Source organism: Thamnophis sirtalis, unplaced genomic scaffold (assembly GCF_051295495.1).
Source record: "Thamnophis sirtalis isolate CommonGarterSnake01/CBP01778 unplaced genomic scaffold, rThaSir2_p1.2 scaffold_2, whole genome shotgun sequence".
Lineage (NCBI taxonomy): Eukaryota > Metazoa > Chordata > Lepidosauria > Squamata > Natricidae > Thamnophis > Thamnophis sirtalis.
Genome location: NW_028261382.1, coordinates 12,597,859 through 12,615,734, shown reverse-complemented (window position 1 = coordinate 12,615,734; position 17,876 = coordinate 12,597,859).

Sequence of the window (17,876 nt, the reverse complement as noted above, 5' to 3'; positions counted from 1 at the left end):
GCTGTGATGACGTCACGTACGCGCTTTTGTCGAGCGCGCTTTATTCTACCGCGGTTTTGTGGTGGAACCGTAAAATCCACATTCCCTCCCCATCTCACTAACCTACTTTCCAGCTCCATTCTCCTGTGCAACGCAACAGAAGAAGACCCAGCTGATCAGCTGAGACGCCGATCAGCTGGGACTCAGGAGGTAGAGAATAGGTGGGGGCAGAGCCAGCCAGAGATGGTATTTGCTGGTTCTCCAAACTACTCAAAATTCTGCTACTAGTTCACTAGAAGCAGTCAGAACTGGCTGAATACCACCTCTCAAAAAGCAATAAATATTGATTATAAAACTCTTACTATTACTATTAAGCCAACTAATTACCTATAGTAAAAAGAGATGTTTCCCAGCTATTAAAACAAATTACACTCTCTTTCTTTAATCTGCCTAAGGCCCAGATTCTATTACTGCAGTTAAATAAGAATAAATCCTCATCAAATCAATAGCAAATGAATTGAAAAACTATTTACGGTACATAAATATCTTATTGGAGGGAGGAGGAAGAGGGCAGCTCCCTTCTTGAAAAAACCAATCTATTATGATTGATTCAGCTACACAAATATTTCATTAAAAGTATTTTGCACGCCTTACTCTCTTGAGAAATAGAAAATATGCCAGAAAAAAAAACCTGTAGCAAATGTCAGATGTAGGAGGTCCTTTTTATCAGAGACTATTGATTTTGCCTGAACAACCCAGATAAGTCTGATAGAGGTATCAACATGTCCTTGCAGCCACAAGCAGATTCATCATGAGTCATGATCTAACAACTGCATGTGATTGGTAGTCATTGCTTGATTGATTTGTTTTAAAAAAAATAAATTGTATTAATTTTCTATTTATTACATTTCTTAGTGCTTAATAAACATCGTGCTGCCTGAATATTTAAATTGCCTAACAATACACATTCCCTTCTTACTCCACCCCTTTTTTCCCAACTATTGGTAAAATAGGTTCAATGTTTGATAATATTCTGTGTCTTCTTTCTGATTGATAGTCTATCCATTTCTGCACCGTCTAATATCTTCTTAAATATCTCTTCAGCTTTGCGGTGTTTCTTCATCTTTCCAATATTGTGCGAAAATAATCCTCGCCACTTGTAATATTAAATACATACTTTTCTTATCAAATTTTTTGATATCATCCTTAATAAAAACAATTCAGGTTTAAAATCTACATGTTTCCCTGTTATCTGTGTATTTTTGCCCATTTTTTTTGCTTTAAAACACGTCCACCACATATGATAAAAATATACCCATTTTTTATTACATTTCCAACACTTGCTAGACATATTTTTAAACATTTTAGCTAACCTAGAAGGTGGTAAATGCCGTCTATAAAACATTTTATATAAATTTTCTTTCTAAGAAGTTGCGATTCTTTCCCATAAATTTTGCCATTTCTCTAGTTCTATGTTATAGCCCATTTTTTCTCTGTTGATTGATGTGTCATCAAGTCCTTTTTGACTCCTGGAAACCACATTTTTTTTTCCTTGACAATTCATCCCTTATATATTCTTTCAAGTTTTCTAACAGTGCACTCATCACCGCCATAAGTCCATCAACCTTGTCCCTTATTTTCTTTCCTTCTACTTTTCCCAGTATTATAGTCTTTTCTGGCAGCTGTGTCTTCACGTAATATATCCAGAGTAAGATGCTTCTATTTGCAAGTACTAAACACCATGCAGAATTGTAGGAAATTAATTGTGGATTTGAGTCCTGGAGAAAGTCCATGAAGTAGCCATGTACATCATTAGAGTGATTTATGCCATTTGGGTGATAACATCTCTACTGTATACAAATTAGGTACAGTGATACCATCAAATAAGCACCATAAACTGATATCTAATAAATTAAGGCTTTCGTTGAACTTGGCAGACCGCAAAATGTTTTCATTGACATTTGATGGTCGAGTTGAGGATCCCTGCCTTTTCTTTGTTATGGAATAGTAATGAATCATTCTATGTGTTAATCATTGTGGTTGTGCTGCAGCATTTAACAAAGTAAAACAAAAAGATGGAAAGGTCTAAGGATTTCCAAGTAGGAAGGATTCCCCACTCTGGTCCTGTCCTTCCAACAGACAAGAAAACGATTGTATTATGCTTTGTTCAAGGCTTGGTCTACTTAGGCATGAGTTACTGAATCAACAACACTTTGTAGTATTCACACAATGCATTACAAACTTCAAGGACTGGATTCATTTATCCTCCAAAGCGAAAAGTACAGAGAGCCCTTGACTTGTGACCACAATTGTGATAAGAATTTCTGTTTCTAAACAAAGTGGTTCCTAAGTAAATCTTGCCCGATTTTACTATCATTTTTTGGCATGATTGTTAAGTGAAGCACTGCAGTGATTAAGTGAATCATGCCATTGTTAGTTAAATCTAGCTTCCTCCATTGACCTGGCTTGTTGGAAACCAGCTGGGAGTAGCAATTGTATGATCCTAGGATGTTGCCATCATAAATACATTCCAGTTGCTAACTGCTGAACTTGTGTTCATGTAACCATGGAGATGCTGCAATGGTCATAGGTGTGAGGAACTGTCATGTCACTTTTTTTCAGTGCCACTGTAACTTTGAACAATCACTAAAGGAATGGTTGTAAGTCAAGGACGACCTGCAAGGAAACCACAGAGCTTAACAAGAGCCACCCAACTAACCAATGTAGTCATTTATGAAATTCTCCATCACATGGTAGAATGATAGAATAAAAGAATAATGGAAGGGACTTTGGAAGTCTTCTAGTCCAACCACCTGTTTAGGCAGGAAACCCTGTGCCATTCCAGACAAATGGTTTTCCAATCTCTTCTTAAAACCTTTCAGTGTTGGAGCATTTACAACTTCTGGAGGCAAGTTGTTCCGTTGATTAATTGTTCTAACTGTCAAAAAAATTATCCTTAGTTCTTCTCTCTTTGATTAGTTTCCACCCAATGATGATGCGCTGTAACTTGATACATTTAAGGAAATGGACCACACGAACTAAACTAGTGTGCCACGTAATACCACAATCTGATCCAAATAATGGGTTGATGACCAAAGAGAAGTAATAGAAGAGATCTTCAATATCATACCTTGCTTGCAAACTTCCTAAAGCATCTATTTGGCCAATCAGGATCGGATCGCTAATTACCCCAATAAAGCACTAATATTGATTCCATTTCCCTGATTTCCTGACTTATTTGTGTTTGATATGTCATTCTAATGGCCAATTCAGCACCAGCCAGCTTTTTAAGAGCATGAGGCTGATGATGTGAAGAATGAGTCTAGATTTGTCATGATGAAGAAAAAACTGATAAGCCCATTCCTTTCTTATTATCCCTTCTAGCTTATGATATTCAGTATCTGTTGCATCATTAAGCTGTGAAGCTTCAAGGTTGACCCAACTTCCCCTAAAGTAGACTTCATATATAGTTATCCGAGCGCAATTGTTAAAGACAAATTGTTAAAGGATATCTTTTGCTCTTTGTGTTCATTGTTTTCACTCTTTATTCCATTAAGATGATGTTCTATAAACATAACAATAAATTTATTTTAGAACCATGTAAGATTTACAGAATGCATAGAATTACTAGGGTCACTCAGAGGTCTTAGCTGTATCCCATCATCCAAATAACTTAGTTCTCCCTCGTTTCTCTTTCACACAACAATCCTGCAAGGAGATGGAAACCGGTCAAGGAGAGATTCAACCTAGAAATAAGGAGAAATTTTCTGACAATGAGAACAATAGAACCAATGGAACAGACGTTGCCTTCGGAAGTTGTGGGAGCTTCATCACTGGAGTCTTTCAAGAAGAGATTGGACTGCCATTTGTCGAAAATGGTATAAGGTCTCCTGTTTGGGCAAGGGGTTGGACTAGATGGCCTACAAGGTCCCTTCCAACTCTGTTAATTTAATCTAAATGCAGTAGTAGAGAGGTGTGGGAGACTATTAAAGCCAATACAAAATGGACAAAACCAGATCAATTAGATGGGCTGGACTAGATGTCTCAGAAATAAAAATAATATCTTTCAGGGGATTTCTATGCTTTTTGAATCTGATTAAACTTACTTTAACAGATATTAGTACAGTTTTCCTGAGTGTCTGGATTTAGGAGGTTAGGAAGTTAAACCACAGAGATACTCCTGAGAATAGTAAAAATGGGACCTTGGGCTATTGGTTGACCACCATAGTTTTTATCATGCTTCTCATACCTTCCCGTGATTCCTTTTTCTAGCAAGAAGTCCATCTGACCTTTCTATTTCAACATGTCCAAATTCTATTTCAAATTCTATCCAAATGAATCTCCATTTGTTCCAAGCAGTCAAAACAGAATTATAGAGTTGGATCTTGGAGGTCTTCTAATCCAACTCCCTGCTCAAGTAGAAGACCCTCTACTATTTCAGACAAATAGCTGTCCAATCTCTTGTTAAAAACCTTCAGTGTTGGAGCATTCCACTGGAGACAAGGAGATTCCACTGGTTAATTGTTCTAACGATCAGGAAGTTTCTCCTTAGGTCTAGGTTGGTTCTCTCCTTGATTAGTTTCCGTGCATTGTCCCAAAGGATGCTTTTTCAAGAAGCAACTGGACTTTTCTTTGATGGCATGAGAAGCGAAACGTCAGAAACCAGAAAGCTCAGTTGCCTCTTGAAAAAGCACCTTTGGGACAACCATGACCTGGATGACTGAGAATCTCCACAGACATCTCCATCCATTGCTTCTTCTTCTGCCTTCAGGTGCTTTGAAGAATACTTGACCCCTCTTCTTTGTTACAGCCCTTGAGATACCGAAAGACATGAGGAATGTTTTGATGTTTGCCGTGGCCAGATACCAAGGTTGAATAATATTTGACGGTGTGAAGGCTACTCAAAGAATATTCTACTCACAGCCTTGAAAGTCTGGGTACGTGGAGATAGAGAGTCTTTGAGCAAAAGGCTGTGATGACCAGTGGTGTCTACAGCAAACTGCAAGGACAGCAAAGTGAGGACACTCATGCACCACACTCACGCAAACACCGGATGACCGCTAATGCAAATATGGCATCACACGATGAATATTGTCTTGAAAATTTTATCATCGGATTCCATCACCATCATTTGTCCTCCTCTCTTGGTTTCCCTGCGTGAGAGCTGAAGCCAGCTAGGCTGCAAATAAAAAAGTGTGAAAGGACACAAACGCTGTTATCTAAACCTTGCACAGATGTCCATAGTATTCAAGGCCGACAAGCAAGCAGCAAAAAGTTGACATAAAAAGCAGGAGTGGCCTTGGTTCTGTGAGATAAATTTGGCAAGGTTCTATGATCCTGCAAAGGCCTTCAGATAATGTTCTTTCGAGTTTTTGGTATAATTTGTTCTATATTCAGATCAATAGGTGGTAGGTGGCTAGAAGGCTTTTATTTGCAAAATCTCTGTTATATTCTGTTGGGGTTCTTTTCTTTGAATCTTAATGTTCATTGGATAGAACAGCCACAGCCATAACAACAGTAACAACAATGGAATGGAATGGAATGGAATAGAAAAGAACAGAACAGAATAGAACAATGGAATGGAATAGAATAGAACAATGGAATGGAATGGAATAGAATAGAATAGAACAGAACAATGGAATGGAATGGAATAAAATAGAATAGAATAGAATAGAACAATGGAATGGAATGGAATAGAATAGAATAGAACAATGGAATGGAATAGAATAGAATAGAACAATGGAATGGAATGGAATGGAATAGAATAGAATAGAATAGAATAGAATAGAATAGAATAGAATAGAATAGAATAGAATAGAATAGAATAGAATAGAATAGAATAGAATAGAATAGAACAATGGAATGGAATGGAATAGAATAGAATAGAACAATGGAATGGAATAGAATAGAATAGAACAATGGAATGGAATGGAATAGAATAGAATAGAGTAGAGCAATGGAATGGAATAGAATAGAATAGAACAATGGAATGGAATAGAATGGAATAGAATAGAATTTGAATAGAATAGACTAGAACAATGGAATGGAATGGAATAGTATAGAACAATGGAATGGAATGGAATGGAATGGAATGGAATAGAATAGAATAGATTAGAACAGAACAGAACAGAACAGAACAGAACAGAACAATGGAATGGAATGGAATTCTTTATTGGCCAAGTGTGATTGGACACATAAGGAATTTGTCTTCAGTGCATAAGCTCTCAGTGTACAACATAAAAGATATATATGATAAATCATGATCATTGTCATCATAAATACATTCATCACGAATCATAAGATACAACACTTAGTGTCAAAATCACACTAGGAAAGTAAACAAAACAATATAAATCGTAAGATACAAGCAACAAGGTTATAATCATAAGTAGAAAAGGATATAGGTAATAAATAGGAAGGATGAGAAGAAGAATAGTAATACAGTCTTAATGAATAGTTTGACAGTGTTGTGGGAATTAGTTGTTTAGCAGAGTGATGGCATGTGGGGAAAAAACTCTTTGTGTCTAGTTGTTCTGAGGTTATGCTCTATAACCTCATTTTGAGGGTGCAAGATGAAACAATTTATGTCCAGGGTAGGAGAGGTATGTAGATATTTTCTCAACCCTCTTTTTGACTTGTGCAGTATACAGATCCTCTATGGAAGGCAGGTTGGTAACAATTGTTGTTTTTTAATGATAGGCTAGGCAAATATAAATTAATAGACCTAGTTCTGGCAACCATCATCCCTCTGTTGGGGTTTTACTTAATTTTAGGCATCTGATCCTAGACATACCCTTCAAAGGCTGTTACGATCCCTAGCCCAAGAGATAAGACACCCTAGTCTAAAATAACATCTTCTCTTTAAATTCCTGCTTTTATGGTCTGAAAGCGAAGAAGCTTCAGTCTCTGTCCCTCTGTTCTGTCTTGCTGAGACACAATGGCTAATTATCAGCCTTGGAGTAGGAATCTGGATTGCAGGATAATGAGATTATAAAGCATGCCATGCCTTTCGTCATTACTGGGGGTCCAATTTTCTCCGGGATTACTTGCAACTCGCCTTGACATGATCCGGGTGGAAGCTTTGTCATGTGGTGAGACGCAGGAGGTGCCAGGTCAGCCTGGCAATAGGAAAACAACACAACAGACAAAAGAACCTTTTCCAGCAACAGTGGCAGAGGTGTAAAGGCGAGAGAAAACACAGATGGGAATCCTCTTCATAGCTCAACATCCATTTCTCCTCTGTTCATAAAAATGAAAGCCAAAAACAAACAAAACTACATCCTCCTCCTCCTCTTCTTCATCTTCTTCTCCTCTTCCTTCTTCTTCTTGTTTCTCCTTCTTCTCTTCTTCATCTCCTTCTCCTCTTCCTTCCTCCTCCTCCTCCTCCTCCTCTTCCTCCTCCTCCTCCTCCTCCTCTCCTTTTTCTTGTTATCATTATGATTTGAAATCTATATCTAAACTCCCAGCTTTTCAGGACCCTATGAAGACACCAGCAGGGTGGAGGCAGGGAAGTTCGGTTCCACCACAGCACCTGTCCTCTGGAATGAACTTCCCCGTGATCCGTCAAAACCACGGAGGACAAAATCGTGCTCGACGAAAGCGTGCATTTGACGTCATCACAGCGCGACGAAAACATCGCGCTCTGATCGAAAAATGTAAAAATAAAGCGAAAACCTTACCCTAACCCCCCCAAATCTAACCCTAAACGTAACCCTTAACCTAACGCTAAACCTAACGCTAACCCTTAACCTAACGCTAAACGTAACCCTAACGCTCTAAACCTAACCCTAACCCTTAACCTAACCCTAACCCTAAACCTAACCCTTACCTTTATGTGAATCAGCTTGCTTTAATTTTAATTTTATTTCAATTTGTAATTTTTTTCGTCGCGCTGTGATGACGTCAAATGCGCGCTTTCGTCGAGCGCGATTTTGTCCTCCGTGGTTTTGACGGATCACGGGGAAGTTCATTCCAGAGGACAGGTGCTGCTAAAGAGAAGGTGTGTTTTAGGGGGTCCTGAAAGATGACACAGTTTAATGGAAGGAATCCAGAGCACACAAAACCCTGCCAGATCAGATCAGCTGGGCAGATGCTGTGGGAGACAGGAGATCCTTCCAGGCCATATGCCATGTAGGACTTCATAGGTAACAACCAGCACCTTGAATTGCACCCAGAAGCAAAGGGGCAACTAGGGCAGCTCACAAAGTAGAGATATCACACAGTTACGCCAAGGCTGACAGTACCACTTCACTCTGGACCAGTTGAAGCTTCTGGATAGTGTTCAAGGGCAGCCTTATTTAGAGAACATTGTAATAGTCAAGCCTAGGAGAATGTTAGAACTTCGGCCAAAAAAAGTGAGAACTTTTTCTCAGTGTGAAAAGCTGGTTGGGAAATTTTAGAACTCCTAATGTATGATAGGGATGACTGACTACCTTGGAGTTCTGCCAATGAATTAATACACTTTGATAGGAAGGGTCCTTAGTGTTCTCTGAGCTTGTTTATTTTCTTGCAAACGTTCCATTATCCAAATTAGGTAATGCACTGATGACGTTACCTAGTTTGGGTGATGAAACGTCTACAAGAAAATAAACGAGCTCAGAGAACACCAAGAACTCCTCATTTCAACCCTGAGTTACAAACATTCTCTCTTTTCAGTACATTTTGACAGGTCCCACATTCTGAGGATTACAGCAAAAACCCTGGTCCTGCCCCAGAAGACTTTCTACATGCCCTTTTCTTTGCTTCTGGTTTCACTAGCCAGTATCTGTGATGTCAAATGATAAATTTCCTCCTTAATCCACATTAGCATTTCCTTGGTATCACATTTTTATTTTATTTTATTTAGTTTGTCAAACATGTACAAGATAACAAGTATAACTATAAACATGGACATGGACAAGGGAAATGAGTACAAATAAATGGGGACAGTAGGACAGGGATGGAAGGGACGCTGGTGCGCTTATGCACACCCCCTTTACGGACCTCTTAGGACTGGGGTGAGGTCCATGCTAGACAGTTTAAGGTTGAAGCTGTGGGGGTTTGAGGATGTAACAACAGAGTCAGGTAGAGTATTCCAGGCGTTGGCCACTCTGTTGCTGAAATTGTGTCTTCTGCAATCAAGTTTGGAGCGGTTTACCTTGAGTTTGTATCTATTGTTTGTCTGTGTATTATGGAGATTAAAGCTGAAGTAGTCATGGACAGGTAGGATGTTGTAGCAGACAATTTTGTGTACTATGCTTAGATCAGACCGTAGACGGTGTAGTTCCAGGTTGTCCAAGCCCAAAGTTTCGAGCCTGGTAGCATAGGGAATTCTATTGTGAGCAGAGGAGTGGAGGACTCTTCTCGTGAAATACCTCTGAACCTGCTCGATTGTATTAATGTCCGATATACAGTGTGGATTCCAGGCAGACGAGCTGCATCTGGGACATCAAATGGTAAATTTCCTCCTTAATCCACATATGTATTTCCTTGGTATCATTTATAAAAGCCCAGGGGGAAGAGAATGAAAGCGTCTTTAGGGAGGCCCAGACACCCATTTTCAAGCCATCTGCATTTGCATGGGAACCTCTGTTTGTGGCTATTTTTTTTTCCTCCCAGAAGGCAGTTTAGAGGAAGCAGGAAGAATTCCCAGCTGTCATCGAGTACATGGCCTTTTGCAAGTGGCTACGGGCATCTTTCCCAATGACACAAGTCATTATATAAGGCTGTGAGATCTCTTGCCAAGTTTGTGTTGCCACTTTGGTTTGAAGAAGATAACAGCCTGGCTAGCAAAATACTGTCTGGCAGGTATTCTTTGTTTCATGTGGCATCGTTTAGAATTCGTTTCGACAATAAACAGCAGTTCTGAAAGCCTACACTCTGTAACATGAGTGAATGTCAACAGAGGGATAATGTTTATACTCTGACAAGATGATAAGGAGGTTCCTTTTTAAAAAAAAACTAACAATACATCCATTATCACACAAAGCGTTACTACCGCTTTGTAAGGCCTTGGTGAGATCACACTTAGAATACTGCATCCAGTTTTGGTCGCCATGATGTAAAGAAGATGCGGAGACTCTAAAAAGAGTGCAGAGAAGAACAGCAAAGATGATTAGGGGACTGGAGGCCAAAACATATGAAGAACGGTGGCTGGAACTGGACATGTCTACTTTAATGAAATGAAGACTAGGGATGACATGATAGCATTGTTTCAATATTTGAGATGCTGCCACAAAGAAGAGGGAGTCAAGCTATTTTACAAAGTACGTGAAGTCAGGACAAGAAGCAATGGATGGAAACTAATCAAGGAGAGAGGCAACCTAGAACTAAGGAGAAATTTCTGGACAGTGAGACAAATTAACAAGTGGAACAACTTGTCTCCAGAAGTTCCAAATGATCCAATACTGGAGGTTTTTAAGAAGAGACTGGACAACCATTTGTCTGAAATGGTATAGGGTCTCCTGCTCACACAGGGCTTGGACTAAGAGACCCCCAGGGTCCCTTCCAACTCTGTTATTCCTTCCTTTCCTCTTTTCCATAAGCCAACAAATTTGGTGAAGAAATAAGCCATATTCAAACACTGAACACATGAAGGATTTTTACAGTGAGTTAAGAGGAAATGATAGGCAAATCTATAAAAACAAAATACCATTCAAGCAGCATCACAAAATCTCCAGAACCGTGAAGCCTTCAAACTTGAAGTTTGGCACGTATGTTCCTCTTGGCTTCTAGGTTCTTGCTAAGAAAGAATTTTTCAAAATGACCATCAAATCATTAGTATTTGTTATATTATTATTATTAACATGCTCTGATGTTTAAGAGTTAGACATTCTACTCCCCCTCCCCACCTGAAAAGAACTCTGTTCCAACTGCCACTTGGGTGTGGGCAGCCTGCAGGCTGGCAGTTTAGACATTCTACTCCCCCTCCCCATCTGAAAAAACACTCTGATGCTAAGACTGAGGGAGAGAAGAGGGGATAGAAGAGGATCAATGGGGCCAGCCTGAGAGAGAGAGAAGGGGAGAGGAGAGGACGATCGTTACTACTCATTAATTTTCAAGCTATGTGTCGATTTATCAAGCCCGATCACATTGTTTCATAGTGAAGCACAGGTATCCAGCTAGTACCCAATAAAGGCACTTTTTCCCCTAAAAAAATACTTGCAATGAAGGGAATCTCAACATCTACAGAGATAATAATGTAGGAAATATCTTAAGCAGCTAAAACATAATTGCCATGTACAGGGTAATTATCTGAGAAACAAATCTAGCTTTTTGAAAAATCTAGAAGGATCTTGAGTCCCTGGAAAATTTTCTCCTGCAAATCTTCAAGCTGTTTATTCACAAGCTGGCTAAGACTTCATGGAGGGGTGGGATGCTATTTATATCGCAGTGGAGGAAGTTATATACCATTTCACTTCTCCCGCATTCGTGTGTTGACCTAGGGTTGTTAAGCTCGCATTACAGTTACCCCAGCCAAAGTTAGAGAAAGGGGAACATTTGGTTCCGCTTTTCAGACTTACTTAGAACTTCTGAAAAATAGCTGGGTGATTGTTGTTTTTTTCATTGTCCTATACTTTCCTCCAGACACTTTCTCTCCATGGGGAAAACAAAACTAGCTTCACAGCAAGATTTAAAAGGCTTCTGCAGGGGAAGAATCTCTGTTCTGACCGAGGCTTCCCAAGAGCATGAAGCAAACTTTTTGTCCTGACAAAAACCCCTTTTATTAATTGACTGTGACTTCTGCTCATTCACATCCAGCAAAGTCTTTCAAGGGAGGATTTACAGTCATAGACCTTCTCTGGCTTGGAGAGCTTGGCAAGGAGTCTCGGAGAGTCACGAACCAATTAAGCAAACTAATTGTCTCCTGCAAACCTCTGGGAGAGCCATTCATTGTCCACCTGTCCCCTTACTCCCAAGTCGACTCCTGTTCTTTAGCTGTTCCCTTTGTCTGGCAACTCTGTGCATGCGCACACTGGGAACAGGCTCCAGCTGTTCGTCTGCCTCACTGATGTCTGACTCTGAAGGCAGCTGATAACTGGCACATGGCTCTGGTCCCCTCTCTGCCTCCGACACAGAGCCCTCATCAGAGCCTTCCCCAGACTCCAGGACTAGGCCATGCTCCTCGCCAACTTTCTCACTGTCCGAATCTGCCAGCTCTGCTAGCCGCTGGTGGGCCACAAAAATCTCACTGTAATGCACTTCCTAGATTTCTGGTGTGAATAGCTTTCTTCCAAGCATTGCCCTTAATCTCAGTCTCTGCTGCCTCTCCAGTACGAACAGTTGTATGCTACAAGCAGACATTGCAAAACAACAACACAGCATTCTTCCCCACCATCCAATCAGGGCTGAAGAAGCTTCTTAGATGTGAAGCAAAATGCCTTCAAAGAAAAACCAGTTGCCTCTTCATGGTTTCATGTTTTTATTGAGTTATAAGATAAAATAAGATACAAAACACCAAAGTAAACAGGAAAACAGTGAGGAGGAAGAGGGGGAAGAGAAGTGAAGAAGAAAAAGAGGAAAAAGAAACATTGACTTCCGACTCTCTCTGTTGAAGTAAAATAAGGCATTAACATCAAATCACTTTTTTGATTTTTCATAATAATATGGACAAGCCATTTCTATAAAGATCTATCAATCTAATCGGTAAAACCCAGAATCAAAGGTTCATTCTTTTCCATTTCAAGGACAAAGTTCAGAAGCTGTCTCCATGTGGAAACTGTGGAAACAGTTGCCTCTTGAAAAAGCATCTTTGGGACAACCGTGCTTGGATGACCGACACTTTCCATAGACACAACATTCTTAGAGTTGCCCATCACAGAACTACCTCCACAGAACTCCAACGCAATTGGATTGGCATGCCCTTTTGATTTTAGGTTCTCTTTGGGTAGAAGGCAATGCCAGAGAAGAAGTTTTGAGGACCAGCAGAGGCTGTGGAGAAGACTTTGTCCCAAGGGACCACAACCCTTGAGGGCTGCCCAATAGCAATGGATGGGACTAGAATTATCCATGAGTCAATTATCCATCATTGACTATGATCACTTTTAGAAGTAGTTGACAGAAATAAAGCCAGATGGAGACATTCTTCTGCCTTTTTCTACTAGTTTGGTGGGAGAGAATTTGCTTTATAAAGTTCAGAGAAGTGCTCATGAACGGAATATAATGTGTTTGTTTTTTTTGCAAGTTATGAGATATTCCAAGGATATTGGTGAATGTCCTGTCTTTCATTGTATAACCATTATTTCCAATGGTCTTCAGCCTCCCTAGATTCCCAGATAGTCATTCAACCCCAAAGGGATCATTATTTCAGGAGGCTACTTCTCTGTGTTTTACACAATTCTTTATTGGCCAAGTGTGATTGGACACACAAGGAATTTGTCTTTGGTGCATATGCTCTCAGTGTACATAAAAAGACAACAAGATACATTCGTCAAGGATCATAAGGTACAACACTTAATGATAGTCATGGGGTACATATAAGCAAACAAATCATACTAGGAAACAATCAATATAAATCGTAAGAATACAAGCAACAAAGTTACAGTTATACAGTCAATGCAGATTTAGTAAATAGTTTGACAGTGTTGAGGGAATTATTTGTTAAGCAGGGTGATGGCATTTGAGAAAAAGCTGTCCTTGTGTCTAGTTGTTCTGGTGTGCAGTGCCCTTTGTGTCTTTTTGAGGGTAGAAGTTGAAACAATTTATGTCCCGGATGTGAGGGGTCTGTAGATATTTTCACAGCTCTCTTTTTGACTTGTGCAGTGTACAGGTCCTCCATGGAACTCAGGTTGGTAATCATTGTTTTTTTCTGCAGTTATAATTATCCTCTGAAGTCTGTGGTTATATCAGTGGCATACTGTGTATTATGAGTTTCAGTGTCCTTATCACTTCAAATATGTAAGTCCTGTCTTTGAGAAACAGTTGGGGAATTTCTCTTTTCCCTGGAAACTTCTCAAGAAGTTCTCTCCCCCGTTTCTCTGCTGACAACTTGGGTGGAGAATTACAAAACTCTCTTTGTTGTAGAGGGGAGGACCATCTGTGGGGTGGACTGTCATCCGTAACCCACCTCGACGTGACACATCTCTCTTGTGCAGGGAGAAGCATTTTATGAGCCTATTCTGCTGTGATAAAGAGATGTGAGGCATCACATTATCATTTCACTTTGAAGAAGCATGCCAAGCACAGCTTCTGAGAAGCAAAGTATCTCTGCATAGCATTATTATCTAGGTTCCATTTTAGTTAGGCAACAAAGTAAGACATTTTTGAAAGGTACCATCAAGGCAGTGCCCGCTCTGATATATTTCTGAATGGATCTCTTTGGTTCTTAAGCGTAGCAGAAGACACAGGCTAAGAGATAAGAGATAAGAAGCCACAAAGATGTTAGGTGTGTCCCAACATCGCTGTGCAAAGGACACAAATTTGTCACATATCACAATGCATTTGACATTACCTACTCTTTCCCTTGCTCTTCTGTGGGTGCCCACGGGCAGAGTGGGGGGAGGAAGGGAGATTCCTGGTGCTCTCTTTTATATATTTATTTATATGTGTATATGTGCATATACAAGATATGTGGACAATACAATACAGGAGACAATATATTGAATTAAGATAAAACCATAATAAAATCACTATAATGTGGAGCCATAAAATTGCAATGGAATAGATGTTATAATTCGAGACCTAAGGAAGCTAACCATCTCACTGCTTCTGGTGTGGTTGCAGTGAGGTCAATCTATTTTCCAAAGACCAGACACGGAATAATGGATGGAAACTGACCAGGGAGAGATTCAACCTAGAAATAAGGAGGAACTTTCTGACAGTGAGAACAATCAACCAATGGAACAGAAGTTGCCTTCGGAAGTTGTGGGAGCTTCATCACTTGAGACTTTCAAGAAAAGAGCCGAGGTGGCGCAGTGGTTAAATGCAGCACTGCAGGCTACTTCAGCTGACTGCAGTTCTGCAGTTCGGCTGTTCAAATCTCACCGGCTCAGGGTTGACTCAGCCTTCCATCCTTCCAAGGTGGGTAAATTGAGGACCCGGATTGTTGTTGGGGGCAATATGCTGACTCTGTAAACCGCTTAGAGAGGGCTGAAAGCCCTATGAAGCGGTATATAAGTCTAACTGCTATTGCTATTGCTATTGGACTGCCATTTGTCAGAAATGGTGTAGGGGGGTTGGACTAGATGACCTATAAGGCCCCTTCCAACCCCGTTAATCTGTTAAGTATTACATGACACACTAGTTTGGTCTGAGTGTGTGTTTGCAATCCCATTTCTCACGTATCTGCACTAAGAAGTTGGTAAGTCACTTCAATTCTATCTCTTTTCTTCCCCCAGACTGCAGTAAAATCTCGCCAATTAACCTCTCCCTAAACTTTCCCATGTACAGTGGCAGGCTAACCCTAAACACAAAGCATTCTGAGTCATCCAGGTCATATTACAATGAGGTTTACATTTTATAGCTCCTTATCTGAGCCCAGAGGAATTTTACCTCCCTCAGACTGTGAATATGCTCAGTGTGGAGGAAGTTAGCAGCACAATCTCACATCGGTCTCAAAAGGGATTAAGCTGTAGGCCAGTTTCCAATCCTTCTGTCAAGACAATCAAACACCTCTTGGTTTCCCTGATTTGTCCAACACAGCAAATTTTAGCCAATGGTTAAAAAAAAGAAATAAAATTAGCAGGTCAGGTCAGAGCTAAGATTAAAGAGGACACTGGTATGAGCCCATTGATTGGGTTCTCGGAATACATTTTTGTAAAATCCATCCATTTCCATTCATCTTGTTTCCTTGTTAGTTTTAAAGAATAGTTTTACTTTAACCTGCGTATGTATTTGGGGGCACATTTCTTCCTAATATTCAGCCTTTCTTATTGCAGTTTTGCCTAATGCACATATTTGGGGAAGCAATTCTTCTTGATGCCATGCATTTTTGTACATTATTTCCATAGCCATTGTTTTGTGTGTGTGTGCAAACTAGTCTCTAATGAATGATTTTTACAAACAAAGTGCGAACTGTATCGCAATGTTTGGAAAATACAGGTTTTGAAAACTGAGTTTTATATATATGGTCAGGTTGACAAAGTCGATTGGATTGGGCTCAGTGAGTCATGCGAACTGAGCCAGGGATTGTTCCACTGTGGAATATTTACTATATCCATACTTTATTTACTCTATCTAAACTAGTGTTTCTCAACCTTGGCAACTTGAAGATGTCCGGACTTCAACTCCCAGCATTCGCTGGCTGAGGAATTCTGGGAGTTGAAGTCCGGACATCTTCAAGTTGCCAAGGTTGAGAAACGCTGATCTAAACTATAGGGTATTTACTATATCTGGGGTGCAAAAATTAACACAGTCACTAGATTGCAACAGAAATCCATATGCGGTAAGTCTCATTTTTGATGCCGCCTAATTGTTATCCAGATGTTTGCAGACTACTTCTGATAGCCTTGGACTTGGACCTGGAATTCCTCCATCCTCCATTCCTTCATTCTAATGCCATCTGACAGATTCATTTAATGGAATAGCATCTGCTCAGGAATTTATAAAATCATGAAAAATGAAATGAGTTAGAAGTATCAACCTTTCATAATAGGTCGGGTCAAAAAACAGATGCCACAAGGATTAGTGGAACCTACGGTACTATACAATTTCAGGTTATAGCAACAGAAACAAGCAACTCTGCGTTGTGGTTAAAGCTATGGGTGGGATTCAAATATTTTAACTACCGGTTCTGTGGGTGTGGCGTGCCTTGGTGGGCGTGGCAGGGCAAGGGTAGTGTAAAATCCCCATTCCCTCCCCACCCCACTAACCTACTTTCCAGCTCCATTCTCCTGTGCAGGGCAACAGATGAAGACCCAGCCGATCAGCTGGGGCTCCGATCAGCTGGGATTTGGGAGGCAGAGAATAGATGGGGGCGAGGCCAGCCAGAGGTGGTATTTGCTGCTTCTCCAAACTACTCAAAAATTCCGGTTCGCTAGAACTGGTCAGAACTGGCTGAATACCACCTCTAGTTAAGGCCCTTAGGGCTAGAAGCAGGAGACCATGAGTTCTAGTCATTCCTTAGGCATGATAGCTAGCTGGGTGACTTTGGGCCAGTCAGTTTCTCTCAATCCATAGAAGAAGGCAATGGCAAATCGGTTCCCCAAAAAATGTTGCTAAGGAAATCACAGGGACTTGCCCATGTAGTTGCAAGAAGTCAAGCCAGACTCAAAGGCAAAATAACAGCAACAACAAAAAGAACTTTGACAACCTAATTAAGATTCTCTCTCCCTGATCTCAAACCAAGAGCCTCAAGGCCAATGAGGAACAATTTTGAATAGTTTCCTCCTTCCTTTTGGGGGCTAAGCTGGTGTTTAAATAAAGGCTGTCAAGGATTTCTGTCAAGGCCATCTCCATAACTGTCTACTACGGAAAGTTAGTTCCTTATTAATGTTAGTTCCTTTGTAATCCACATCTCTGTTTTATGTCTTATGGGAGGAAGTATTTTGCTTTTCTGCTAGGGGGGAGTGGAAAGGGAAAGGTCCCAGGTTGTCCTTGAACTGGTTTTTTTTTTTTTAATAACCTTTTCAGTCTCCTTCTTGTTTTAAAGTCGCGTAGCAACTGGGTTTTTGCCTAAATCTCCAGTTTTTTACACTTTGGAGATTACTGTTAGATCTGCACTACGATAACTTTCAGCCTTTAAAGCAGTTGATCTGATGAAAGCATGACTTCTCTTATCTGATAAACCAGTGCTTTTCAACTTTTCAATTTTAGGATGGGTGAATTTCTTTCTTCTTTTTTTTGTACAAAGTTTTTTTTATTTTTCCTTTCAAATTCATTCTTAGATAAGCATTCTTATAATTGTTATTTAACATATGTCAATTCATATCATTTTTCCGCCTGTATATTTACATTTTAATATTTTCTTATTTCCCCTCCCC